We start from the raw sequence: 27,888 nt of genomic DNA on the forward strand, positions 1-27,888 counted from the left end.
AATATTGACATCACAAAGCTCCTGACATCACATAGCTGTCACATAACTTAAAACCAGTTGAAACTAGATGCTGTAAAATCAATTCAACAGACATTTGTTACATCAGTACATAACAGACACTTGACTTCACGGTCATGAACCCAAACTTAACAGGTCATGAACTCAAACTTAACCCTGGCGTTAAACCCCGGAGTGACCCAGATATGACAATTTCGAATTAAAAATTCTCCAAATCCTATGACTTCAGCATATCAGCAGTATTTGTTGACTGATTTCTGTAGTCCTTAATGAAAGAAGACTGATTATCTTCTGTGTCTAATCAAAAGAAGACATTTGCCATCTCTGTTTTTTACTTTGGAAAACCGAACCAGTAACATCGTACATAAATCCCACTTTTATAATATTTATATGAATGAAAAGTACGAAATAAACATCAATCACTGGCTAATAAACAGTAAGAAAAAATAGTGTAATACACTTTAATGCAAAATTTAAATAAATCAGATGAGTCAATTGATCGACTAAATAATCGATAGATTAATCGATTCTAAAAATATTTAATTGTGACAGCACAACATACTTCACTCTTGATCCAGAGGTTTTTACACATAAAACTTATCAAGCCGCGTCCTAATTGGTCACTTAAATAATTTGTAATCTATCAAGATTGTCGGTGACTCTGAATTTTGTTATCCGATGTCAAAATGCAATCTCACTGCATGTTCCTAATCAGGCTGCTGAGATAATCCCAAATAAAAGGCACACGAGACTGCACACAGAAAAAAAAAATCCAAAGTCGGTGGATAACAAAATTCAAATGAGAAATTCAAATTGAGGAATAACCAAACGACTTGAGCAGAGTCTCAACTAAACCAAATCAAACATGGACGTTTTTTTTTTTTTTTGTGGAGGGTGTTTGGCCAAGACTTTGCTTTGGAGGTTCTTGCAACCAAAAATCCTTGAAATGTGGAAAGGGAGGTGCAAGCTTGATAACGCAGTTAGCTTTCCCGTCCTTTTCAAGCTCCCAGAGGCAGAAGACAGCAGAGCGGGTAGAAAATGACAGCATGAGGGTGCGAGAGCCTTTCAAACTTTGCACCTGCGCATGTGTGTGTGTGCGTATGTGGGTGGCACAGGTTCAGGAATAGAAAGACATCCATGCAGAGACACAGACAGGAGAGGGAGTCAGATAATGAGAACCAGGGGGAGGTGATGCTGGCTCGGGGAGAGGAAGATGGAGACCCGAAATAGACATGCAAAGTGCAAGGTGTTGAGTCAGAAAATGAAGAAAAAGATGGCAGGTGGAGAGAGAGAGCGAGATGGAGAAAAGAGAGAAAGATGGAGGGCCAGAAAAAGAGCAGGAGCAAGGTAAAGTGTGAAATGAAATGTGAAAAGCAAGAGGATGTGGAGAGGTGGCAAAAGAAGGTAGACAGAGGGAAAACGCGGCAAAGAAATCAAGAGTGTGTTGGCAAGGACACACAAATACACGGAGCCTATAGTAAATACATAGTAAATACATATAACTTCAAAAAGTGAAGAAAAAAAAACTACAGAAAGGAGATGAACATTGGTACCATATTTTTGAGATGCACATTTATGTCATGGGCTACTCAACTTTACTTCAACTTCAGCTGAAATAAAGGGCTGTAAAACATACAAGATCAAATATAAAATAAACCACAATAAATCTAATGATGATAATAAATATGCCGTTTATGATGATGGAAGTGAACATCACGTGACTGTCCAAAATGCCGAAACACAGTACTTAATGTAAAAATATTCATAAAAAGTGCTATAAAATCATAATTGCTCAACATAAATTGGCAATTTTTGCAGGGAAGAGTTAAAATGATCCATTTCACAGAATAGCTGGTTAGTTTTTCATAAGTCTCGTGTTCCTTTAAAGACTTGCGGGACTTTTCGGTTTATCATTATTGTTATTTATTATTGTATTCCTATATCAATGTATTCCCTTTATACTAGCTATATCGAGAGGAAAAAAAAAAAAGTCATATAAAATGGTGTTCCACAGGGTTCAATTCTGGGGCCCCTGCTGTTTTCAATGTATCTGCTCCACCTGGGGTGCATCTTAAGAAAACTTTAGTGGTAATTTTAAAGTTCTCTATAAATATAGTTGAGTGATGGGAGTCGCATTCTAACTGCATGATTTGCAATGCCAAGTTGAGCAATTCTAGTCCAGCACAACTAGCTAGCTAGCTTCATTAAGCTGCATGGAGATGGGGAGTACAAAAACACAATGCTTTCTGAATTCAAGGTGATGAGAGCCAGATTTGATGAAAAGGTTACTACTCTCCCTATTCATTTTATGAACCAGCAAACCCTATACACCCATGTCATGCAATATATATAATATACATATTCTATTTGTGGAAGTACAGTATTCAGTAGGCATCTCCCACCTGGACTCCACAAGTTGAGGTGCACTGTTCAAAAAAACCCACACTTCTTTGGTGGAAAGCATGCACAGGAGCACTTGAAACTGATTAGATTGGGAAGGGAGGCCCATTACAGATGATGAGACACACTCAATTAAACAGGATCGGGCTGGAGTGCACCCTCGGGTGCCGTGCTAAACCAGCAAACCATGAGGGAAATATTTGCAATGTGTCGACTGAGTGCTGGATACATCTCGGTGTAGGAAATGCAGCCCACCCAGCCCCCTGGAGAGACAAGCAGAGGCGATCCTCATGTTGATGACGCCCCCCTGATAGGTGTGATAAATGCTGCAACACGTCCGTGTCAAAGCAGAGGGTGATAATGTGCAATCACAGGGGAGGGGGGGCTGCTCTAGGGCGGATGGGGGAAAGATATTCATAGTAAATGAGAAGTGAAGGTTGATAACAACAAATCCAGGCTATTGGGCAAAAGACAGACAGGAGGAAGGAAGGATGGATGGCTCAAGGCACGACATACCCCGATTATCTATTTGCCACCTTCCCATACAGCTCTTGTGCAAGTGTAGCTCATGAAATGACCGCTAACCTTTGAGAAGATGCCAACAGGTATGGACAGACGCTAACGTGGTGTGAAAGAACAATCGAGAACTAATGAGAGTGACAAAGAGATTAAAAAGAAAGACATTGATGTGTGTGTGAGAGACGACCTCATCTATCTCACCCCTCCAACACATACACACACATACACAAATCCCATCTGCTCATCACAGCGAGGAGAGACGAGGCGTTGGGAAGCACAATAGCACAGCTGCATAAATAATGCAGCCTGTGTGAAACTATTCACACAGCCAGCAAGCTTAAAAGTGCACGTGCACGCACGCACGCATACACACACGCACACACAATGCTGATGTCATTTTGAAATCTACAATGCAGAAAACTTGATGAGTATCTGCTTGGTCAGTGAACCAACGGACCCCAATGCAAGTGGACTGAAACGACCTCTATTCAATCAAATAACAGAGAAAAATTTCAAGTGAATGGCAAAAAGAAGGGACGAAATAATGGCCTGTGCTCAATAAAATGTCAAAAAACAAGCAATTTTAAATCAAATACTGTACATCATATTCACCAGAGATGCAAAATTTTAAATATATCAACATGTGTCCTGGACCTTGATTGCATTTCCATGGCAACACATTGAGGCTGAAATATAATTGGCCCACAAAAATAAATAAATAAATAAAATAAAATACACCACAAAAAAATTAAAAAATACAAATCTAACCTCCACATACACATACTGCTTCCAGGAACTGCCAATAGCAGCTCTACCAAATGAATAGAATGTTTGGAATCAATTAGGTCTAATACAATTTCATACAACAAAAATATTGTGTAATCATGTAAATGTAGTCACTAGTCTGATAGTGTTTCGCCAGCAGCAGCCCACCACTATATTTAAAACTAGTAAAAAAAAAAAGCACCCAGTCTGATGCAGTGCACTGCAAAGCTACAATGAGTGGTAAGACGAACACACAAGAGGAATGAAAGGAGACCAAGTGGAGTACATAATAGTGAATTACAGACTATTTGGAGGGAAAACTCAACTTCCCCTTGCGCACATTTCAATGTCAATGCAATGCTCTTGGGCTGCTGTGTCAATTTGCTCCCATCAAAAGCCGCTCGCCGCCGCATTCGGAGACCTCAAAGCGCTCAGACACGCAATACGCAGCATGACTGTCATACTCAAGCAGCACAGATGACGAGCCTGTGGGAGGCCCATCCAACCCCCGCGCCGCTTCAGCGCCCGGGGAAAGTCAGCGTGCGCCCAAAGCCTGGCGAAGGAAGGCTGAACTGGAATGGCGGTCGCAGACCGCCCCCCAGGGCACCGCAATCCCAATTTGGATCTACCACGCAGACAGAAGCATGAAATTTATAGCTGCTTTAGAGCGCATCGTTGTTGCCTGTGAGTGCCCGCACACAGGGGGGGAAATTTATCACAAAAATAAAACATACAAGTCATACTTGGCAGATAGTGTGGAGACAGGTGCTTCAGCCTAGCTTGGTCACTTTAGAGTGCCTCATTGTCAGGTGTGAGTGCATGCACGTACAAGGAGACAAGGCAGAAGAGCAAATGCATAAAATTGAACTTCATAATTTGTGTTTTTTATTTCTGACTGATCAGACCAATTAATTAAATTGAATAGTTTCTCACTGCATTTTTTATTCAGCTATTGCTCATCCAGTCACACGTTTTTGGCGAGTCATCAACTTTGCGCACACTTTCTCTCTCTCACCTACATTATTTCCCATTGACAAAGGCGTGCAGGCCAAAAAGCCTTGTTAGGAATATATAAAAAGAGGATGTCATCTTATATTTAAAAAGGAATAAGTCAGTGACTGCGACACAAAAAGCCACGCCGGATGTTTTTAATTGAATCCATCACTTTGATTTGCCGATATGCCGTCTCTATCAGCGTGGAGGAGCTCAATCTCATGCGCTGATTGCCTGAGCTCTCCACATAAAAGAAGCCGGGATGTTTCATTAAGACGGCGATAATTCCGCCAGATACACTTTAGAAATCAGCGTGCATTCAGAGCTGTGCAAAAAATAGCACGGAGACAGAGAGCGTGTGGATGCTTGGCGGGAAGCTGGAGGGGGGCAAGCCGAGGAAAGCGGCTAAAACAAAGCCCACGTAACCACATAGGGAAAGGGCTGGACTTTGATTACATGGCAGGATAACTCCACAGGAGGAAACAGGTGATCCAGAATCCCAGTTTGAATCAGCACCTTCAAAGAAACCCCAATCTTGAATTAAAAAAAACCAAAACAAACATATTCATTGTCTCCCATGACTACCTCCAAAGCACACCCATTACCATCCGTTTCATCATCATTTCACTGTTGTCGTAACGAGCAGCTTATCCATCTGGATTATCTATTTGCCTTTTCTCCTATCAAGCCTTCAAATAAGGCTCATCTTAATGCGTGCTCCACTCTGATTTGTATCATCGTGCGCATCCAGAATGACACCAATGACGAACAAAAAAATGCTGGCTGCGTTAAAGGCAGAGGTAGGAGTAAGTTAGATATACCCAAGTCAAGTCAAGTCAAGTCTTGGAGCAAGCAAGTCAAGTCGAGTCACCACCAAATTTCAAGCAAGTCAAATCCCCAAATTTTCTTTTTGTACATTTACATATACATCTCTAAAAATTAAATAAGCAAGATTAGGAAGTGAATGTATATACTAGAATTTAGAAGAATGCACTTTTTTTAAAACTAACATTTGTATGAGTGTAACACTGTTACTGAAATATGCTGAATGTGGGCGTAAACATGTGTAATGATGTAAGCCCAACAGTTCACAGAGTTAGCTTACATGCATCCGACTGGTAAAAGTAAACGTCATAGATCTTGTTCATTTAATTTAATTTTTATTTTTGTTTCAGGCAATAACAAAGCACACAATCGGTGTCAGGTTGCACAATGAGAAAAAAAAAGAAAAGAAAAAGAGAGAGAGGAACCCCCCCCCCCCAAAAAAAAAGAATAAGTCCAATTCTGTCTGAAAGGGAGTGGGAAGAAGAAAAACCTATTTAATCCCACCCCCATCTCCCATTCAAAATTTCAAGCTACTCTGCTACTAAATTTAAGACTCAATAATAAACAAGTACCCAGAGAGTAATGAATATTATAGGACCAAAGGAAAACAAAAAATTGAGAAAACAAATGATTTAGCATTGTGGCATTACCATATGAAACAATAAGTGTGAAGATTTTAACGACACGAATACACAAATGTAGGAAGTAAACAATACTAGCACTGGTAGGACAGCATACACCAGCAATGGTAATAAACAATATATCGACAATGGTAAAGAAGGAACAAGTTTTGTCCTTCACCAAAACAATAATCCGTGAATCCGAATGTCATTTTTGGTGACAATTAAGGAGTCAGCCGCTGCCATTTTCTGTGGCCTTGGTGCACACTGGTGTACTGGTGGTGGCTGTCATTGCAAGCCCATGTTTGTGATTTATGAGTGGATTAGTAAAAAAAACAAACAAACAAACAAAACAAAACAAAAAAAACATTGTATTGAAGCTAGAGTGGAAGTCAAGAGCAGATGTTGCTCTAGTGGAGGTGCAAATAGAGTCAAACACGCTAGTCCAAGTATCTGTGTTTGTGTTATAGCAGACTATTGAAAACAACCAAAACCAACAACACATCTATACACTATATCAGACGCAACACATATTTTCCTCTTTTCTGTCTGTGAGAAAAATATATATAAAAAAAAAAACAAGAAAGGGAGGCCCATAGGAGAGCATACACACACACACACACACACACACAAGCACGCGCACCCGCACAGTGGCATGCTGGGAAACCATGGTAGCGGCGAATCGTGATCACGGTGCTGCTGTGCCGTCGCCATGCCAACAGTGGCGGCAGCTTTCTGTGGGTATCACACATACAAACACACCGGGGGGTGACACCTGATGAATCGACACACAACACACATGCACAGGCACACGCAATCACACAGGCAACAAAAGAGAGAGAGAAAAAAAAAGGAATCACGCAGGTGGATGAAAAGGCATGCAGGGGTGCACACAATGCTGATCTTTGGATGTGATCCCACACAACTCATGGACATGAATCATATGAGCTTCTCTGAGCTGCACGCACAATATGAGCTCAATATGAGCTCTCAAAGATATGCGCATGTGTGTGTACGATTCATTCACCCTCATTTACCCGAAGCAGCACATATTTTCCTTGAGAAAAACCTCCCGGCACGGCAGCAGACGAGCTCGGCGAACGCTCGTCCACATGCCAGAAAGAGAGCGGAGAAAGGAGCAGCCGAATAAGATGCAAAGAAGGAAAAGCGAGAAAGAAAAAGCGAGCGAGGCCCTTGACAGAGAAGAAATACGCCGCTTGACCTCAAGCAGCGCTGAGCATGAAGGGGTGAAGGAAAGCAGCCTTCCTTTTTGAAATCAGCGCCTGCACTGAAGGCTGCTGGCACTTGAGCGATGCTTAAAATAACCACGTTTTTTTTTTTTTTTTTTGCTTCTGTGCAGAATAATACTGTTTCTGTTTTCACTCAAATTTCACAAGGATGAGGAGAATCAAAGATGACACTGCTCATGTCTTTGCTCGAGACGACTGTTTACAGTCATGTAGTCTGGCTGTCTCCCCGAGCAGGCGTGTGCACACATAGCCACTAGTGGGTGCTCAAGCACCTGCCCTTCTGCCCTGGCCGGAAGAAAAAGGTCAAAAATATTCAGCATTGTTTTCCAAAGCAAATGTCTTGTTTTTGATTCAACAAACCTTATAATTTCATGGCATTGTATAACATACACACATGCACACAAAAGTAAGAAATGCTGAAGGCATCTACAACACATTATAGAGATCAACAACAAATTACTTCAGGCTGTGATCTCTAAACCAAACTTTTGCTGACCATTAACCAAACCTAACACATCGGGGCCTAGTCACCTTTGCAACGCACTAACCGGTAAAAATGGAGCAATCCGGGAGCGCCTAATTCACTAAACACGCACTGATGGGGAAATCCATCACTAAGTGGACTGCCGACCAGAATGCGCCACGGTGCGCCTGTGTTATTTGCGCGTATGTAAATTAGGTAATGTGCATACATTTGACGCAAAATATGCCCATCCCAATGCAAATGAGACTCATTGATATACAGCGTCTAATTCACTAATGCCAGCGCAAATAGCCACAACGAGTTTGTGTGACGCAAATAACGTTTTTGGAAAACAAGTATTAACCTGCCGCAACCTCGATCTCCGGGATCATGACAGCAGTGCATGCCATTTGCCGCACAACATGATCACGCAGAGAGGAGAGAGAGAGAGAGAGAGAGAGAGAGAGAGAGAGAGAGAGAGAGAGAGAGAGAGAGAGAGAGAGAGAGAGAGAGAGGAGAGAGGTGAGAGAGAGAGAGGAGAGAGAGAGAGAGAGAGAGAGAGAGAGAGAGAGAGAGAGAGAGAGAGAGAGAGAGAGAGAGAGAGAGAGAGAGAGAGAGAGGAGAGAGAGAGAGGGGGGCTTTTTTTTATGTTGGTTTCGGACACATAACGGAGCCTGAACTGATCTGTCCATATGCAAAAGCAAACAATCTACCACAGGCATCATGACGGTGACCCACACTTGTGTCAGTGAACGCAACACAATGCACCACGATGACGAATAAGAACATACACAGGAAATAAAGGATACTTACTCACTCACCTTTGTTGCCAAGGGTTGAGTTATAAACAAATACAGTATACACAAGACTGCAGCATCAATTTGTGTGCAGTTGACTGTGTTGTGTTTAAATGTGCCATATTTCCTCAAAGCGAGTCTGCCACTTTTGAAATGCGTGTGCGCGCCTGCGGGCATGTTTGCACCTCGCACCGTCCTGCTGACACGCTGCCAGGTTGGCGCGATGAACAGGTGAGAGTTGACTCACGACCGACACGAGGACGAGCATTCTTTTCAACATAAAAGAAAAAAAACGTTCTGTTTTATATACAGCTATGTGACAGGTGTCAAAATGGTTCATCTTGTTGTGAAACACACTCACTAAGGGGTCACTTTATTAGGGACCCAGCATTTACACTCACACCTCAGGACAACTTTGAGTCCTCAAGCAGCACTTTTGGAATGCCAGAAGTCAGCCGAGATTTTTCTGACCGTCCCAATGAATATACTTGAATCTTAATGGCAAAATTGTGTCATCTTTCCTCCCTGACCCACAAGCACACACTTGTTCAAGAAATGACAACTCACTAGATGGTAGTATTGAGCCACACTGCGCACAAGGTTCCAAGCCACGGGGTGAGCCGGGTTCCACTTGCAATAAAGACACACAAATCAATGACTATCATCTTTCTAGAGAGAGAGAGGTCAGATTCACCATTTGTCCAACAGTGCAACACAATAACGCAACAACACAACATAACAACCACAGAGGCGGGCTAATGAAGAGATATCGCGTGGAGGGAAAGTGAGCGAACGGCTCCTGGTGAGGATCAAGTTGGCTGTAAACGTGATAACAACACAACAAGAGAAAGGGGGCAACGTCCCACAATGGCCGCAATATCTGCTGCTATTTGGTGTGCGCGAGAGTGAAGACTCCTCATGTTTGGGATGACTCCCCGCAGCGCAAGCACGACTGCTGCGAGGAAGATTATGAGTCAGATAGAAAGTGCACATGAATTTGGGCTTTGTTATGTGGAAAGATAATAAAAGATGGAAATCTGAGTGGAGGCGCTTAAGTGTATGTTTGGGGAGCAAATGACTGACAACACAAAACAGCCATTTGGGCAGCGAGCTTCACAGAAGCTCTTTGTGCCACCATTTTGCACTTGCGAGCCACTGTGTTTATACATGAGAGGCAAGTCGTTAGTAAAATTGGGTTTGTGTGCAGGTTGTAATCCTGGGAAATCTGCCAATCTACTTATGCTCAGCTTGAACTCCAGTCAATAGAAACAACAAGTTGCCATTTTGAAACATTTCCATGTAGTTAGGCGAATAATAAAAGAACAGAATATACAGTTGCTTGCACAAGTACTTTGGACCTTTCCACATTTTATTACAGCCACAAACGATAAATGGTTTTCATTTTAAAGATACCAATCTGAAAAATGTGGCGTGCAAAAGTTTTCAGCACCCTTTACGCTGATAGCCTGAAACACAACCCCGTGCAGCCTATTGCCTTCATGTCATTTAATTAGTAAATAGAGAACATCTGTGGACTTCAGATTTTTATTATTAAAAAAAAAACAAAAACAAAAACTCCACTTCATACATATGTACCACTTTGTGTTGGCTAGGAATATTTGATACCATTTTTTTCCCCCCGATACCAGTGTAGGTAGGTCCACAGTAAATTTTGTAGAGTAAATTGTACTCTAAAAAGAATCTATTTGGTCCCACTCTAAACAGTAAAATTTACACTTGAAAGAGACTAAAATATTCAGAGTAAATTGTTTCTTGTGTTTCTTGACCTCCGCCGAACAATTGAGATGACTCACCAAAACCTTGGTGTTCGATCGAACCCAGGTTAATAACCACTGGTGTAGGCACAAGATGCTTGAAAAAGTAGCATCCATTTTTGAAGGTCATAGAAGTGGTCACGCCCTCTGACAAGGGCGTGGTTTCATCACATTCAGTGACACGCCCACAGTGTTTAGTACTGTGTACCATTCTGAAGCCTCATTTCATACAATTACTTTTTTTTTTTTTTTTAATAATTCAAATGTGCCGTTGTTATTGTTACAGGGGCTTTAAGGTGTACCAATTAGCAGTTATTTTCTAAAACAGGTAGCAATGTTGCAACTACTTTAATCTCAAATAATGTAATGAGTTATGTGTAATTATGTGTGCGTGGAGTTTATTCTTTTAGCATACATCGTTTAGTACAAAAAGTATTGAAAACCGACTCATTTTTAATTGGCATTCATTATACGCAGAATTTTACATTTACAGCAAAACAACACTATAAAAAAACAGCCACAGTTAAACCTTTGATTGTCTTCCTTTGTTGTGCACACATTTGTACCTTCATTGTGTGTGTGTGGGCGATAAGATCACAGTGTGTCTTACTCATATTTTATGTAGTCTCGTCATTAATCATTCCCCCTCGGTCCAGACATGGCCATCAGTTATTGAGAGGTGCAATCATTTACAATTGATTTATCACACTCACATACACACACGCACATAAAGTATAAAACACTAATTGAACAAGACGGACGACAGTTTTTTTAATTCTTTTCTGCCAACACAGCTTCCATGTTCTGTAGGAGAGTAAAATAAAGGAATAAAAACATTTATATTTAATGCATTCCAGCATGGTTGGTGCCATTTCGACCCCCTCCAACCTGCAGCCAGACAAGCAATACACTCTCAGCGAGGAGATATTGATGCTTCAATTTGGGCAAAATGTTATTGATTGCACTGTTTAGTGACCACATCCCAATATGAATTGCTTCTCAACTGGCCCCCATACCTCACTTGTCGACTTGGGACGAGATGTGTGGCTTAACCTCGCTAATTTCATGTTGATGCCCATTTCACCTAAGTATGAATATGGTTGCTTAATTATGAGCACAGCCGCAATGGCACATCTGAGAGGGTGTGCACACTTTTGCAACCAAATCTCCGCTTGTTTCTGATCGAGTGAAAATGTTAAAAGCTGTCAGATGATTGAATATGTGCAATATGAATTCACATGTACGTATGATTTTTTTGTTTAATTGAACGTATGGTGTTCCACAGGGCTCAATTCTGGGGCCTCTGCTGTTTTCATTGTAACTGCTGCCATGGGGCCATCTTTATAAAAAAAACAAAAAAAACAAACAGTGGTGCTTGTTTTAAAGTGTTCTATAAATATCGAGTCAGGGTCCGAACTGCATGACTTGCAATGCCAAGTTGAGCAATTCTAGTCTAGCACAACTAGCTATACAAAACTAAAGGCTCACTTCCGTAAACTGGATTGAGATGTGTAATACAAGAACACAACACTTTGTTAATTCAAGGTGAAGAGAGCCAGATTAGATAAAAAGGCTACTTTCCCTGTTCATTTTGTTCACCAGTAAATCCTATACCAATGTATGAATTTTTAGAAAAATATTTTATTTTTCAATAATACAGGGTTTGGTGAACGTGCATAAGAAATTAGCGGGGTTCAGTACCTCCAACAAGGTTAAGAATCGCTGTCTTAAATAGACAAGTTGACTGAACAGCAGCACAACACACAACATCTGCATGGACGAGCACCTCGAGGTTCCACACTCCAGCGGCCTGACAAATGAACTCTGTGGCTGTTTACGACTTTGTGCTCTGGCCTCTCCACTCTCCGACGTTCACCGGATTTATCCGACGCTTACCATTAACCAGCAGGCAATCAGCAGGAAAAAACAAGCAAGGCAGAAAAGTTGGAGAGGGTAAAAATAATGTCATCCACAAATGAGTTGCGGTCAATTTGGACAAGTTGGACAAATTTGTGACTCGACTGTAATGAGGTTGCAGGAGGTACCATGCTGCGTGTCCTTGTTTGTGTAACACAAACTCAAGAGCTTAGTAGTCTTGAGGAAGAACACAGAGTAACTTCAAAAGTTGAATATTTGGATTCAGGTAGTTTATATTTTCACATAGTTTTGCTTGACATGTTATCATTACTTTATTAATACTCAAAGTTATCTTTTACTGTGACAGTACAGAGGCTCTGAGATTGGTGAGGTGCATTATGGGAAGGTGGGAAGGAACAAGGAGGTGTACCGACTTGGCGATGATGCTGACACATCCTGACAAGAAGACCTTGAGGCGACCAGCTGCCGGCTTCCCTCCAGAGTCCTCCTACTGCTCTGGAGGAAATGAAGCCAGGCCTCCTTTCGTAGCTTCGGGCCTTCTCCACACACTGGAGATGTTTTATGGGGGAGGGGTGGCGTTCTGATTCTTAACTCTTCAAGACGCACCAGAAAGCTTTTGACCACATGGACCTGGGCACCTGGCAGCCATTCTTCACGGCCTTTGAAACCACAATACGGCTTTCGGGGAGTCTCATGTGTCTGACCCAGCGAGAATGGCATCGTAGTGACAGACGAAAAGGTCCGACGTGAGAGTTTGCCGCGATCATTTTAAACACTGGCGACTTTCGATGGGGACTAGGTGTGAAGGCAAATATGAAGCACGAGGGGAGGGGTCGTAAGTCAGTAATGCAAAGGGTGGTCACGTTTGGACTGAAAAAAAAAAATAAAAAAAATAATAATATATATATATATATAAATATATATATTTCCCCAATTCGACAGTCTCCTGCCACACTTGACATCCAACCAAAGGTGAATACAAGCACAAGGCCAGAATGCAGCTACAACTCTTATCCGTGTTTGTTTTTCTTTTGGTCCCGTGAAAGCCTTGAGCAGAGGACTCTTTCAAAAAGTTTCATCACTGGTAAAACAGCCTTCGCGTTGTTTGCAGGAGCCTCGACAAAACAGTCCGCGTTGAGTCTGCACTTCTGCCAAATGCCACTGCTGACTCCACTCCAACGAAGCGTACGCGACGACACAGGACAGGCGGCCCGACGCTCAACAATTTGCGTGCGTGTGTGCAGCAACAGTCACTTCCAGTCTTTTACGACTCCTGTGAAGAAGGAGCGGGTCTTCCGTGCATCTTCTGGGAGATATCTGCGTGTTTTGGCCGTCACAGCAAAATGCATTTCAAGCAGTTTGTCTTACTCCAGCTAAAAATATCACTAATCAAGTCCCCGAAGAGTCATAAATAAATACAGAGAATAGTAATTATTCTTTGCTCTTCCCAGAGGTCGGCATCAAAGTACGAGCCGCCGAGCTGATCAACAATTCACAAAGTTTAGTGTGAGAGGATGATCTAACACAAAGGAGCACAAAACAAATACAGTACCTCATGCTCCTGAGCTGGGAGGGGTCTAGAGGGACAAGGCGGGACAAGGAGAAAAACAAACAACATAACTGCCTTTCTGGCATTGTGGACTGGTTTGCACACGTGGAGTGTGATTGTTTGTAAATATTCTCACAAGGATCCAGAAGCAAATTGTGCCATGTTAGGCATTAATCAAAGAAATCATGGCCGACTTGCAACAGATTCCACAACGCAACGCTATGAAATGCACTGTACAAAGTGTATCTTATGAGCCAAGTAACATGTCAAGGCAATTAAAAAGGAAGAATTTGAAATAGATGAAGACAAATTAAGATGAAAAAAAAAATTCAGTTTTGTTGCACTCTTATTTCCCCATTAAAGTACACTCAGCACCCTAACTTGACAGAAAAAAAAAATCAGAAATGTAGAAAATGAAATCTTTGCAAATGTATTAAAAAAGAAAAACTGAAATTTATAAGAGAACAGCTACAAGAGTGTCCCAATACTTTTGTGGCAAATGAGCAAGAAAAGGAAGGAGAAATAGCGGTAAGGCAGCTACACTATTAGGGATGAGTCACGGCACCGCGGATGGGAAAAAGGTCGGTAGCGGGAGCAGATTAGATCCACACTGGTAGCCATGATGAGGCCTGCTACAGATCAGCGAGGAGGCGCCGACGATCAGCACCTCCAAAGAAGATTTGCTGTAAGGACATTACGATACGGTAGGAATAAAGTTTAAAGCCCGACTTTTAAGAGAGATGTAAAATCCGCACTATTATACGCCCAATGGTACACCTCCACGATCTAAAGGGAGTCGAATTTACATCCGTTTAATTCACTCCAAGGTCTGTCTGCTAAATAATGAAAATCCGTGAGTAAATTACACAATAGAAAGACTCATTTAGCTTAATGCTAGCAAACAGTGACTAATAGCATCTATATGACTTTCATATTTGAAAACAGACAGACAATAAAACAAAAACCCCCTGGCATATATTCTTTATCCCCACTAATGACTGCAGCCTACTGGGAAGTTGTGACCATTTCCACCTATTGTAGTAGCTGCTTTGCGGAGATCCTCAGAGATTCTGCAAACGGCTCTCAGGGCGAAAGGAACATGGAGCGCATCAGATTGCGTTTTCTCAAAAGATGTAGCACATGCAGCCCACAGGCGGTGACACTCGCCCACTTTACTCCTCAATTTCATCATTTCTCGCACGTCTCCCGAGAAGCGCAGCGAGTGGGATCTGAAAATATATCAGCGTATGGTGCAAGACTTTCATTTTAAAAGCCACCTGCTGCCAATCACCCCGTGGGTGCCTATCCTGTAAATGCGCACTTTTGACACGCCCAGAGAGGTATTCATTTAACCATTATGTTCATTATTGCGGCTGTATACTGTATAACTCAAGTGGCTTTTTTTTTTTTTAAACACAATTTCGGTTTTTCTTATCAGGAAGCAACATTTTGAGGTGCCATGTACACTACTGTCACAAAAAACATTCTCAGGGAAGTGACACCTGTCCTTCTATTGGGGCAATGATAAATCAGCAACTAATTGATAATCAAATTAATCAATAATTTATTTTATTTTGTATTTTTACAATTGCCCAACTGCAAGCAAACTGCAGTCCTCAATGGCCTGAGTCCTGCAGGTTTTTATAGATTTCGCTACTCGAAGTGCAGCTGATTCCAATTAACAGGCTCGTTATCAGCCTTCTGCAGAGCTTGCTGATGACCTGATCATGAATCAGCTGTGTTGAAGAAGGGAAATATCCAAAACCTGCAGAACTGCGGCCCTCGAGGACCGGATCTTGCCACCCCTGAATTAAATAAAATCATTAAGTGCAGTGTCAATTTGATTTTGGGGGGAAAAAAGTTTGGAATGAAGGGATGGAAATTAAAACAATTTAAAAAATCTGATTCTTCAACAAAATAATGGATCATTAAAATAATAATTACTTGCAGCTCTAAAACAAAGAGAATAACAGAAAATAAAGGAGAAAGTTTGAATCTTATCAATAATCGCCCGTATATTGAATGCACTCGTACATTTCCTGTGACTGAGGCTCTCTACACTTTGCTTTTTAGTCACAGATCATTATTATTTTTATTTGAGAACACAATATAAAATACATTTTTTGGGGATAAGATAGACCTTATTTTTAGTGGATTTCGGCATCTTTTGAAAATAAACACATTTTTTCAAATGCAATATGTGGCTTTAAGACACAAAATTTGTTGTACCGTTCTGACTTTTTCTTCCTTGAAAATAGGCAACTGTTAATTTCGTATGGCATTTAGTAGTACACATGGCAGTTTAATTTGTGTTCAAACGTGTATGTGCGTGTTCGCAGAGACGGTGCGGCTGATAATGTTGTCGTATCGATCACAGTGAGGTCATGGGGACGATTGTCTTTGCTTTGGCGCTGCCCTCGCGTCGGTGAGTCAACAGTCAGCGCTTTTTAGATGAAACTGCCGCGTCAGCAAACAGCCATTGCCTTAATAATTAGGAGCATTCAAGGCCAGGGCGGGACAATACTCTTGCATAGACACCGTTTACAAATTGATCCAAAGCATATTAGAGAATCAGGATAATCAAATACTATCCATGTATAAAAGTCAAGTATAAAATGTGGCAATATAAAGGAATCGTAATAAGAAACAAACAATGCAAGTAAAAAAAAAAAAAAGTGTCTCCACAGGAGAAGTAGTCCTCTAGAGACGGACAAAATTGGAAATGGTGGACAAAGAAACTGTGAAAGTTATCAGTGAGTGATTATACGTGCGCACCAGAGCGTCTCGCTCATTCGTCTCACTTTTGTCCCACATAAATCTTTCATTTAATCAACGCTGAAAACACATGGACGCGTGCTCGTTTTGCGATGGCAAAATTCTCTTTTTGGCTGCTATTCAAAGATGTAGAATTCTTGAAAGAATGTAAACGGATATGCACTTAAATCTCCAGGAGGAAAATGACATTTATGAGTCGCAGCGTCATCTGCGAGCTATTAGAGGCTAATACAGTCTGGCTTTGGCTAACCAGTGGCGTCACTTTTATAACGTTGAGGAAAGTGATTCTTGCTGGTGACTGGAACACGGCCATTTAATACGCAACATTGCTGATGAAAACGCTGCAAACATGATTTAGGACGTCGGGTAATAAAGCACAGATTGGAAATTATTTGTCACATTTATCGACAGATTCCAACTTTTGACTGTTCAGCTCATTCTTGAAAACTATTGCATATATTTCATAATTTTCCCAGATTTGCACATTTCTGAATTAAAACTCGAACAACCCCCCCCAAAAAAAGTTTGTAGTTGACATTTAAAAATGGCCTCTTAAAAAAATAGTTTAAAAGAATAAAAAAAACAAAAACAACAAAAAAAAAAAAAAAAAACTCCTTTCCATTTTTTTTTTTTTTTTTAAATTGTACTTGGTTAAAAACAAACTTAAAAAAAAAAATCTTTACAATATGTTACAGTCTAAACACGGCATTCTGATTTGTATTGTAATTGTGAAATATGAATTAAGTGGCAAAATCCACCCGTTTTCATCCATTTCTGGTGGCCATTTTTGCCACTTGCTGTCGGCTGAAAATGACAACACAGTTGCTCAGGGCTCAGCTAACGACCAATCGTGGCTCACCTGTTTTCAGGCGTTTGTCATGTTATGCGACGTTCGCCAGTTGTGATTGGATGCTTCCTGTGTTGTCGTTTTCAGTCAACATCAAGTTGCAAAATGGCCGTCGCCTGAGATGTATAAAAACGTTTGGATTTTATTGCTTAATTCATAGTCCACAAATGCAATATTACACTTATGGGGCCGCATAGAACACATTATTGATTGTTCAACCCTCAAAGTGTATTTTTAACACTGTCTGATTTAATTGGAGGTCAGTGTTGGAGTTATTTGACTGAGTTATATTTATTGTTAAAACTACTCTGCAGAGAGTTAATCGAAGTAAGCTCCGCCCACTTGATTAGAAATGCTCTGCCGCAAAAACTCCGGGCTAATTTATAATATATATGATACATTTTCAGGCGTTATTACATTTTCAGGAAATTATTACATTATAGGGTGCTACAGGGCTAATTCTGACTGTTTTCCTATTTCTGGATTTTCCATGAGAAATTTCCCAAATTTCACCGTCATTCCAGTCCAGTGTCAGCTCTTATACATTCACGCGCGATTCTCCAGAAATTGGATTCTCGAGTCGATCGACGAAACCCAAAATGATGATAAGTCTTCTCCTAATCACAGTGCATTACAATTCCCAGTGTGAGTATCCCAGTATGGAGCTTAAACGTGCAATGACGCAGGGTAGGCGAGCGGGCCAACTCATTAGATTGGGCTGCAGACTAAGTCGGATTAACCTTATACGGCTCTCTGAGAGCGGCAGCCGAAAGGCGCGCCAACAAGTCGTGCTTAGCGATGCCGCCAGGAGAAAGTTTTTTTTTTTTTTTTTAACCTGGTGGTCCTCACATCACATCAGGTTCGCGCCACAGCAACTTTCTTGCACATTCCCACCACTGGCCAAACATGGTGCCCCCTCCCCCTTGCAAGGCTCTAATTCCAAAGGAGAGCGATTTAGCCCTCTAAAAATTCTCGATCCACGTGCCAATCTGTGGATTTGATGGCTTTCATTGGGGGATAAGGCACGGCATGCAAGGAAAAGCTTGTGAAAGGAATTTGGCGGGCGAGGAAGGAGGGGAACTCGCGCACGCCCTGTATGCCTGCTAAGTCAAAACCTCGCCAGCATTCGGATGTTGGCTCACATCTTAGATTTCCAGGCACAAGAAATGGACAACATGCCCCTTCGGCCACATATTTTTGCTTTTTTTTTTTTTTTTTTTTTTTAGTAGGCCCTGCAGCTTGTTAATCAACATTTTATGTTTTATAATATCAGACCATATATTTTGGCAGCAACAGCTCTCAAGGGAACTATTCAACGAGAGAGGGAAAAAAAAAAAAAAAAAAAAAAAAAAAAGAGTCATGAGTATGGACCAATAGATGTACAGAGAACCATCAATATATAACATTTTTAAAAGAATTTTTATTAAATAATTACCATGACGTCTATGTTAATGCATAGCAGAATGCATTAGCATTAAGCTAGTGGACTTTCTTTAGATTACATGATTTGGTTGAACATTTCTTTAAATCTCGTTTTATATGTCATATTCAGATCTGCACGAGCAAGAACACATACTAAGGAATATTAAGAATTTTAATACATTTCATTGAGTTTCTAAAATGTGTGGGAAGACTAAAACTACTTTAAAACGTTTATTAGCTAGCTTCTCTGTATTGCAGATTTGACGTCTAGAACCGGGATAAACTGATAATCTGATGGTATCACGCCCTACTATATCAAAGAAAGAATCCTTTTCATAGCGTGTGATATGTGACAGAAGAAGGCTTTGGTTGTTGCTGAGCTTTAAGGTCAAATCAGTTCATACATTTCATTTTTTTATTTGATGAAGATGAAGCGTGTAACTTAAACGGAACCGAAAAGACACAAAGCAAGGCAAAGGTTCCGGCACGACATGATTGGATGACTCCGGACACGAGCTCTTGGATTTTTTTTTAAACCAATGTGACATCTTGGCTCGTCAAATAATGCGTGAAATTCAATTAATTAGCAACAGATGAAATGAGACGGTTTTAAGTAACGCTAATCGCAATTAGCAGCGGAGCGTGGCTAATCGCTACGTCTCGCCCAACCTCAGCGTCGGAAAGCTCGCCGCAGCAGCAGAGCAAAGGAAGGTGATGCCGAAGTGGAGCAAACAATGGAGGCAAGGGCCCTAATCATAATAATCCTTCGCATATTCCAAGGAGTCGTATTCAAGGGATAAAGTATAAACCTTCCCAATATAGTGGTGAGCTACAAGTGACCTGACTTGAAACAAAACAAAACAAAGAGACAAAACACTATAAAGAGAGAGGATTACACCTAGTGTGAAAATCACATAGTTTAGTTTAATGCTAACAAATAATGAAAAATGCCACAGAACGGCTAACAAATATCTGTGTGGCGGCGTTTTAACACACAAGCGTGTAGACAGAGACAAGACTCACAAGGATATCTTATATTGTTTGTCCTCTGCAAAGGATGACGAATACTACTGCGGCTTACTGAGGCATTTTGACCGAATACAAGCTATTTTTCTTACATGTTACAACAATTTTTGTTATTATTTTGGTGGGGGGTGGGCTTGTAGTGATTAATTACATTTTATACACGTTTTTTTTTTTTTTTTTAATTATTAGGCTAGAACGTTTAGTTTAGTTTGGTTTATTCATTTTTTCCTTTCAGACACATTACAGCTTACATTAATCACATCACATCATTTACAACATTGACAAACGTCATATGGTTTATGTGAGCCAGTTTGGTTTCAGAAATCCCCAAATTAGGAGCTGCTGCTCTACCCTTTGCTCTCTCTTCCAAAAACCAGAAATCCATCCTGAAAGCTCTGCAAACACTGCATTTTCGCAGCATCAAGTTTTTATTAAAGTGCAAACAAACGCAAACTGGCACCGTGCTTTTTGTTTGTCATGCCGCAGGAGCAAGTCCTGATTGGGCCTGACCCAACGCAAAGCACATTAGCCCGTCTGGACTTCTTTCTTTCCTTCATGCCTCAGGCTTGATTTGTGTTGGGTACATGTTTTTCGACAATTTCGAAATACGACTTGATGAAACAGTTGTTCTTAATCTTGTTGGAGGTACTGAACCAAACTAGTTTCCTATTGACATTCAACAAACCCTTCTTTATTGAAAAAAAGAAATACTTAAAAAAAATAATAATTCAACACCTGAGAGTGACTCACTGAACTCCTGGGGTTTGATCGAACCTGGGTTAAGAACCACTGACATGAAAGAATAGAGACACCGTGGACTAAAGAGCATGGCCAAACCGGGTAAACATATGCAGAAAAGGGGAGGAAAAAAACCCCAGCAGGAATATTGACTTTGTCCTCTGAGTGGAGACAAGGGGAAACCTGAATAACATACTAAGTAATGCATTACTGTCAACACTGAGGACAAAACTGCATTATAATCAAATAACGGAGTAGTTTGTGACCTACAACATTGGAATATGCAAGTGGCATTCATTAGCAAAATAGCGTTTTTGCCTTTCAAAACCACTTCCTGGAACTTCCTTCACCAAAGTGCATGTGCATAATAATGTTAAGAGGAACTACGATAAGCCGTTGTTTGCTTCCAGAGGCCAGGACAGCTGTGTTTAATTGCAACCAAGTCTGAAGCACCCCTAAAACATAGCAATGGTCTGAGGGCTAAGTTAGCTTGCAGAGCGTAGCCAAAGTTGGCCTGGCTCAACCTCCTTTCGGTTCTTTGAACAAGGCAGCGACGCAGCATTCCAGTCGCTGAACAATGACTAAACACAAACCACATTCAGCGGGGATTGAGGCGTGTTCCCTACTCCCATTCGTCCCAAGAATGACCACGTGGCTTTGAGGCTGAGTTCAAGTGGAAAGTTCAAGCTGAAGACGCTTGAAAGTGGATTTGGATGTTTTCACTTTTCTATCCAATCACTCTTTACGGAAGTTGGAAATTGTATAAGATGTCGCTACTCTCTGTAATACTACAGAAAAATACAAGAGGGAAGGCTTTGCAATAATGGATTGTAGTGACCTTGCTGCCAATTGTGTAACAGATTTCTGTAAATTCTGTCTGTGAGGAAGTCAAGGTGTCTGCATGAATTGCTATTATTGTCAATACGGAATGATAAAGCCAGTGTGTTGACTAATCGGTTCAACCCCTAGCATATGGACAGTTTTGCGACATCTCTCCGGTGAGCAGCTGACAAAAACCCTTTTCACACTGCACTCGCTCAGTGTGAAATTGTGACTGAGTCATGCGGCAACACAAAATGACCAGTTTCCTCTGTGACCATATTTGGAAGTGATGACTTAGCAGCCTACCTGGAAGTAAAAAATGAGATTTTGCTGCTGGTTTGACCACACTTTGACAAAATGTATCATTCTTTGTTGCAAAAGAAAGGTGAAGTCCACCTCAAAATGTTTTTTTACAGTATGTTCTATGCAGCCCCACTAGTCTAAACAGTATTATGATTAGTATTGAGTCCACTCTTGCCCATTAAAAAATCCTTCTTCTGACTTTTAACTCATTTGCTCCCAATAACGTGTAAATACGGTTTTTTTTTTTTAAATGTTGTAAGTGTCCCAAAGACGTGTTTATGCGTTTTTTTTTATTTTTTTTTGTTTTTTGTTTTTTTTTTATGCTAGAGCATGCAGAAGGCTTTGATACAGCTTCTCTGCAAAGAACAGTTGCAGAAATTATAGTTATTACACAAACGGCCAGCAGGTGGCAGCAGAACAAAGGACATCAACCAAGGCCATGTTGAAAAAAGCTCAATTACTCACATTTCTTAACACATTTGTGAAAAACAATTAAACTTAGCTATATTCTAATGCTAATTGCTGCAAAAAGGAAACAGATAGAAACATACTTTTTTTTCCTGATGAAAGAAGATACTTTTATCTTTCTTTTGATAGGTTCCATGTTATTATAGCAATAGAACACAATATTATGTGGGCCTTGCAAAATCAGTCAAAATTCAGTAAAACAGCCAGGAGCGAACGGGACTGCTTCTGTGAAAATGATTGGGAGTGAATGAGTGTTAAAGATTGATTTCAATGGAAATATGGCGCAAATATTCTTGGCCAGCACTCTATTGGATTACATGGTTGCTTCTTCAGTTATTAATTTAATGAGGAATAGATCAAAAAGTCAAATGTAGTCACTGTAGACATGTAGTCACAGAACACTCATCATTCCAAAAGAGCATGTCATGGTGGTGAGGAGGCGGCGTTGCATCGCGTGTGGGAACATGCTAACTGAAAAGGTGTCAGCGGACAATATTGGCAAACACATCAGTATGGACAGGCTGTAGAGTACCTGTATACTCTTTTCATACGTGTTTGCAGCCACAAGTTTGCACTTGAAACATCTCAAAGCGGAATGCTAGACGCTGCATATGTACTTTCGCAAGAAAATCAGCAAAGAAGAGGACAAACACAATTTTGTGTGTATGTGTGTGAAACCATTTCAACCCGGCTCATGGGGGCAATGCACCGACTCGGAGTGAAGAAGCGGCGAGATGGATTCGCAGGCACGCCGCATTTATCTCTATTACTTCCTGCTACGCTCGCCATCAAAATTCTACAGACAGCAGCCGGGGGATTTTGCAGCATGACGTTCGCATCAGATGTTCAATGCTTTCTCTAACTTGGTTATCCTTTAAAGGGGAAAAGGGGAGGGTGCGGGTTGATCTCCAAACCTGCGTCTTAAGAAACACAAGACTCCAAGATGCTCTGAAATCTGCTGATGCAAGTCTGCTGCAATTTAAACCTTGTCTGCTTCAATAATCATTTCAAGTGACAAAGACTTACACGACTTCAGTTAATTTTCATGAGCAAAATTGCTTGTTTAAAATGTATGGCAATTTCCAATACAATATTTTCAAACTCACATACTATAATGATAGCACAGTCAAAAATGTCTCATAGAAAAGTAGAAAATTGGCATTTAGTTGAAATAAACTGTCAGCCATTTATTTTCATGATAATATTCTATGAAGAGTTTGAAATTATGTATAAATGTTTACGGTTCCTAGGTCATATTTCAGGTTGAGTTTGTCCAGTGGGATACATGTAAAATAATGACGACAGGAACCTTGCAGCAGTTGCTGCATGGGCCCGAACTAGAGCTGCTGCGGGCACTTGCACTTTGGAAATTTATGTTTTTTTCCCAATGGAACAATTCAATTCAATTTAAAATTTTCATTTCATTCTTTAAAAAAAGAAATGAAACTTCTAAGTTGACGTGTGCAGATTTTAATGAGAGTCCTCTTAAAGTTTCCAAGCAAACAACACTTACCTGAGATAGTTACACCAGCTGGTGTTTTGACACGGGCATGTGGACGTCTTCGCCGAGTGACCTCTGAACCCCTGTGACCTCACCGCGGTCGTCCGATGACTCTCCTTGGGGGCTACGAGGGGGAGGAGGACGTGGCAAAGCTGTTAAGGAGAGAAAGGTCAAGATAACTGCAGGAATGAATAAGATGATAATAATAATACGTGATAATTCAAAAGGGCTACAGCGGTGAAGGAAATGCATGCAGTCGGATTCAGACCTCCACCTTTTGCTATTACTTGACCAGAGATGTTCCAACATACATATACCTACATATACATATTAATTTAAAATGTAATATAAATATAACAATATAAATAATAATAATAATAATAAATGTATATTCATATAAAACATATAAAAGGGGTTTCTTCCTCTCGTAATCTACGGTGGGCCTCCAAGCAAGCCAGTCATGGACGGGAGGGGGAAAGCGATATGGAAAAAAACAAAAAGGGAGATAAGGACGGACAAGGCGGACCATGCAATGGCCGCCGGAGAGATGGCAGATAGCCATGCCGTGTGCATGTGTGAGTGCGGAAAGCGCGGCGATAAGGAGGGAAAGATAAAGTGTTCTGACAGCATCTCACATTCATTGCGGCGGGTGACATAAGTGGCACAAGCAGCACAAAAAAAATGAGACGAAGTGGGCGGCGCTGAACACATCTGACACCTGTTGCCACGGCACAAGCGACGCAAAAACAAGTGCGTGCGTGTCATCTGTCATTGGCATAAATGCATCAGATGAACTTAAACGCTTTCCAGATTGCTTTCCTTCGAACTCCTCCTGAAGATCCAAGTTGAGATGTGGCGGTCGTCATGGAAACGGGAGGCTGCGACAGTGACAGGCGGATGGCGGCGTGCTGGCAAATGGCAAACAACAACTGGCAACCACAATTTCCAACCGCTTAGGTAGACTACTGCTTTTGAAATACAGCATTGGAGTCCGTGCCCTTCAAAGACCTCATTGAATAAGCACCAGTGTCAGAAGAAGCACAGTCCCGTGGCTGCACAGGGTCAATTTAGACTCCGCATAATGTGGTTATTGATGATAAGATTAACCGCCAACTTGTTTAGCAATATGACAATGAGGTCCCTGTGAGGCAGATGTATTTTAACTTCTGTCGTCAAAAGCGAAAAATTCTGGACGACTCATCTAACCCTCTCTTGATGCTGCATGTTCCAAAGTTTGGAGAGCATTGACTCAACTGAGTGGGGAAAAAAAAAAAGAGCGGATGAGTGTTATTATTACAGAGAATTTGGAAAAAAAATATATAAAAAAAAAAAAAAATCACAGGTAACATGAAATGTGACCAAGTGATACAAAGGGAAGTCATCCAAGTCCACGGTCCTCATTAAACAGCAAGCGCCACATTCATCACCTCTGTCGCTCGGGCGGAAATTAACAGCTCTGTGGCACCCTGCGTGCACGCACACACAAAATTTCACATTCTTCTGTTTTTTTGTTCCTGGCGCTGCACAAAAACACGTTTTATTGGATTGCGGCAACCTGAGTAATCCCTCATTGAGCAGGTTGCATATTGAGAATTGAAATGACAGAAGGAGATTGTGAGGATGTTCATGTTGCCAGCACAGACGTCTGTTTTTAACTTCCTGCCATGTTGAACCAGTTTGCCGCAGAGTTAAATCACCTTTGCCGCATTGGAAATACGTCAGTGAGTTGATATGCTGACTCACGCACACTTTGCCCTTTGTTTTTGGTGCGCACGTCATACGGCGAGAGAATTTTCTTTTTGGGAACTTCATGGGAATTAGATTTATTTTTTAAGCATCTGTTTATCAAAGATAAACGCAGAAGTGAGAAAAATGAGCAGGAGAAGAAAGATTTTGGTCCTCAGGGAGGGTGAACACCTGCTTTCATATATTTTTGTAGGCAAAGTCGCTGTGTGATCAACACTTTAAAGTCCGACTGGTGCCCACAAGTGACACAAAAAACTATGCGCACCATTGCACAAAGAGACCATTCCTGCACTTCCTTGCTACTTTATCACCAGGAGTCTTTAACTGCTTTGTAGACTGACTAAAGTGAGTTAAAAACAACAACAAAAAAACCCTCATTACAGCCTCTTTCTGATGTGTTAACATGTCTTAGCGTCACTTGGCTGCACTTAATGGCGCGTGGGAGTGAACGCTTTATCGCCACACAGGCCACACTCCATTTCTGATCTAATACAATTCTACACATTTTTTTTATGATGATGTATCCATCCATCTTCTATCGCTTATAATATCAAACTATTTAGTTTGTGAAACTTCCACCAGGACATTCACACTTGGGCACAAATGCGCCTCTATCCTTGTTCTGCCCTCCCCACCCCAACATTAACCCATTGATTGGGAACTAAGCGTTCCCTTTAATTGGTCGGATAAGGTCGATTGCAAGCGCACACAGTGAGAGCGTGTGTGTGCTTGGAAAAAAACAGGCCTAGTCATCAATTTGTGACTTAAAGCAAGAGAATCTGCATATTGTTTGTTCTATTGTCAAGTGGTAATCGACAGTTCAATAAATGATGAGTTGAATTCAATATTTGTACTGTATTTTTAACACATGATGCAAACAATGAGTGATTTTTCATCATTTTAGGCTCACACGGAGCAAATTCGCAAATGACAACAAGGTACTCTAAAGCTTCACATGCCGTTTCAGGAAAACGCAATTGGCGAATGTTGCATCTCAATTGTTGATTTGTACATAGTTCTCAGTCTTTGCAAATGACATAAATCTTCAAGGCTGTGTAACTGATTTTACACAACATTGCAAGTTTAAATAAAAACTTGTGTTGTTCGATTCCGATACTGGTATCGGCAGAGGCACCGATACTGCATTAAAACAGTGGTACCGGTATCGGTGACTACTCACAAGTAACATGCCGATACCATTAATTCCAAAGCTAATATAGGATTTTGGATGCAGCATCTTGTCTCTTGCTCGTGCACGACCTTCACTGATGTGTGACATGCTCACTGCATGCCAATCTAAGATATCCTATCAGCCCTTGAATGCTCTGAACCAATGGCAGGACAGCTTTTTCATGTTGAGGAAAAAAAAACCTTGGGTATCGGTATCGGCCGATACTGCAAAGCTGGGTATCGGAATTGGTATCGGGGGCCAAAAAACGGTATCATAACAATACTAATAAAAACTACAGCTATATTAATGTAGCATAATGTAACCATTGATCACAGACTTTTGTATGACATGGCTCGATATTTAAACATATTTTTAAGTGCATTAGTTCTTGGCAAAGGTTCATAACAGAAGGTTTCCACGGCCCTGGGACGGAAAGGCTGTCCATAGCAACTTGTCGAAATTGCAAGAAGTCAACCCACCGCAAGAAATCTTATGACTTACATCCGGCCACAAACACAAATAATGAGGTTGGGAGGGAGCCGTTTGCAGAAAGCGATTTACATGCATTACACGCTCAAGTGCTGAGCTCCAATAATCACTTTTATACGATATTCTAAAGCATGGACGTGAACTACAGTAAATAAGCCATTAGCTGAGGAAAAAGCACAACAGGCAAGACAGGAAAAAACAGTATTAGCCATTCATTACTCGCTCCACAGAACACTGCTTTTTTCCCCCACTAAAACCTCAGCTGAGATGTGCGATACTACTGTTTAAGTCCACAAGCATCCACTTGAGAAAAAAAAATCAATTTTTAACACTTTTCTCTGGGAATTCAACTGATGTTGGCCAGACTGGCGCTAATCTCCAGTTGATCCCTGAGGCGTACGATGGACCCAGTGTGCCTTTATGGCCTCGCGTCGGACACAAAAGGCTCTTTGCCAAATTCTTCCCACAATGTTGGAAGCATACAAATGGAGAAAATAGTTGGAGGAAACCAAGAATGCTTAAAAAAAAAAGAAGTCATATTCTGCTCACAATCAGTCAATCATTGTGAATCATTATTGATTGATAAAGAAGTGATAGATGGATAGATCAATATGAGTGCTACACACGTTCACAAAACCTACATACCAAGTCATTCCACGCACGCACTCACTCACATTTGTCACACAAAAACGTACATTTTGGCGCACTCCAAAATGTACACACATTTT

The 27,888-nt window shown here is 41.0% G+C and overlaps 1 protein-coding gene across 2 annotated transcripts in view; it reads right to left on the reverse strand.

The window, feature by feature from the left end:
• LOC144003496 (tudor domain-containing protein 5-like) overlaps positions 1-27,888 on the reverse strand; it is a 148,044-nt gene that overhangs the window by 21,080 nt on the left and 99,076 nt on the right. For both annotated transcript variants that reach the window (XM_077499821.1, XM_077499820.1), the window contains one exon: positions 23,767-23,906. The gene's annotated coding sequence lies outside the window, so the exon portion shown is untranslated. The remainder of the gene's footprint in view (positions 1-23,766; positions 23,907-27,888) is intronic.

This window comes from Festucalex cinctus, chromosome 16 (assembly GCF_051991245.1).
Source record: "Festucalex cinctus isolate MCC-2025b chromosome 16, RoL_Fcin_1.0, whole genome shotgun sequence".
NCBI lineage: Eukaryota > Metazoa > Chordata > Actinopteri > Syngnathiformes > Syngnathidae > Festucalex > Festucalex cinctus.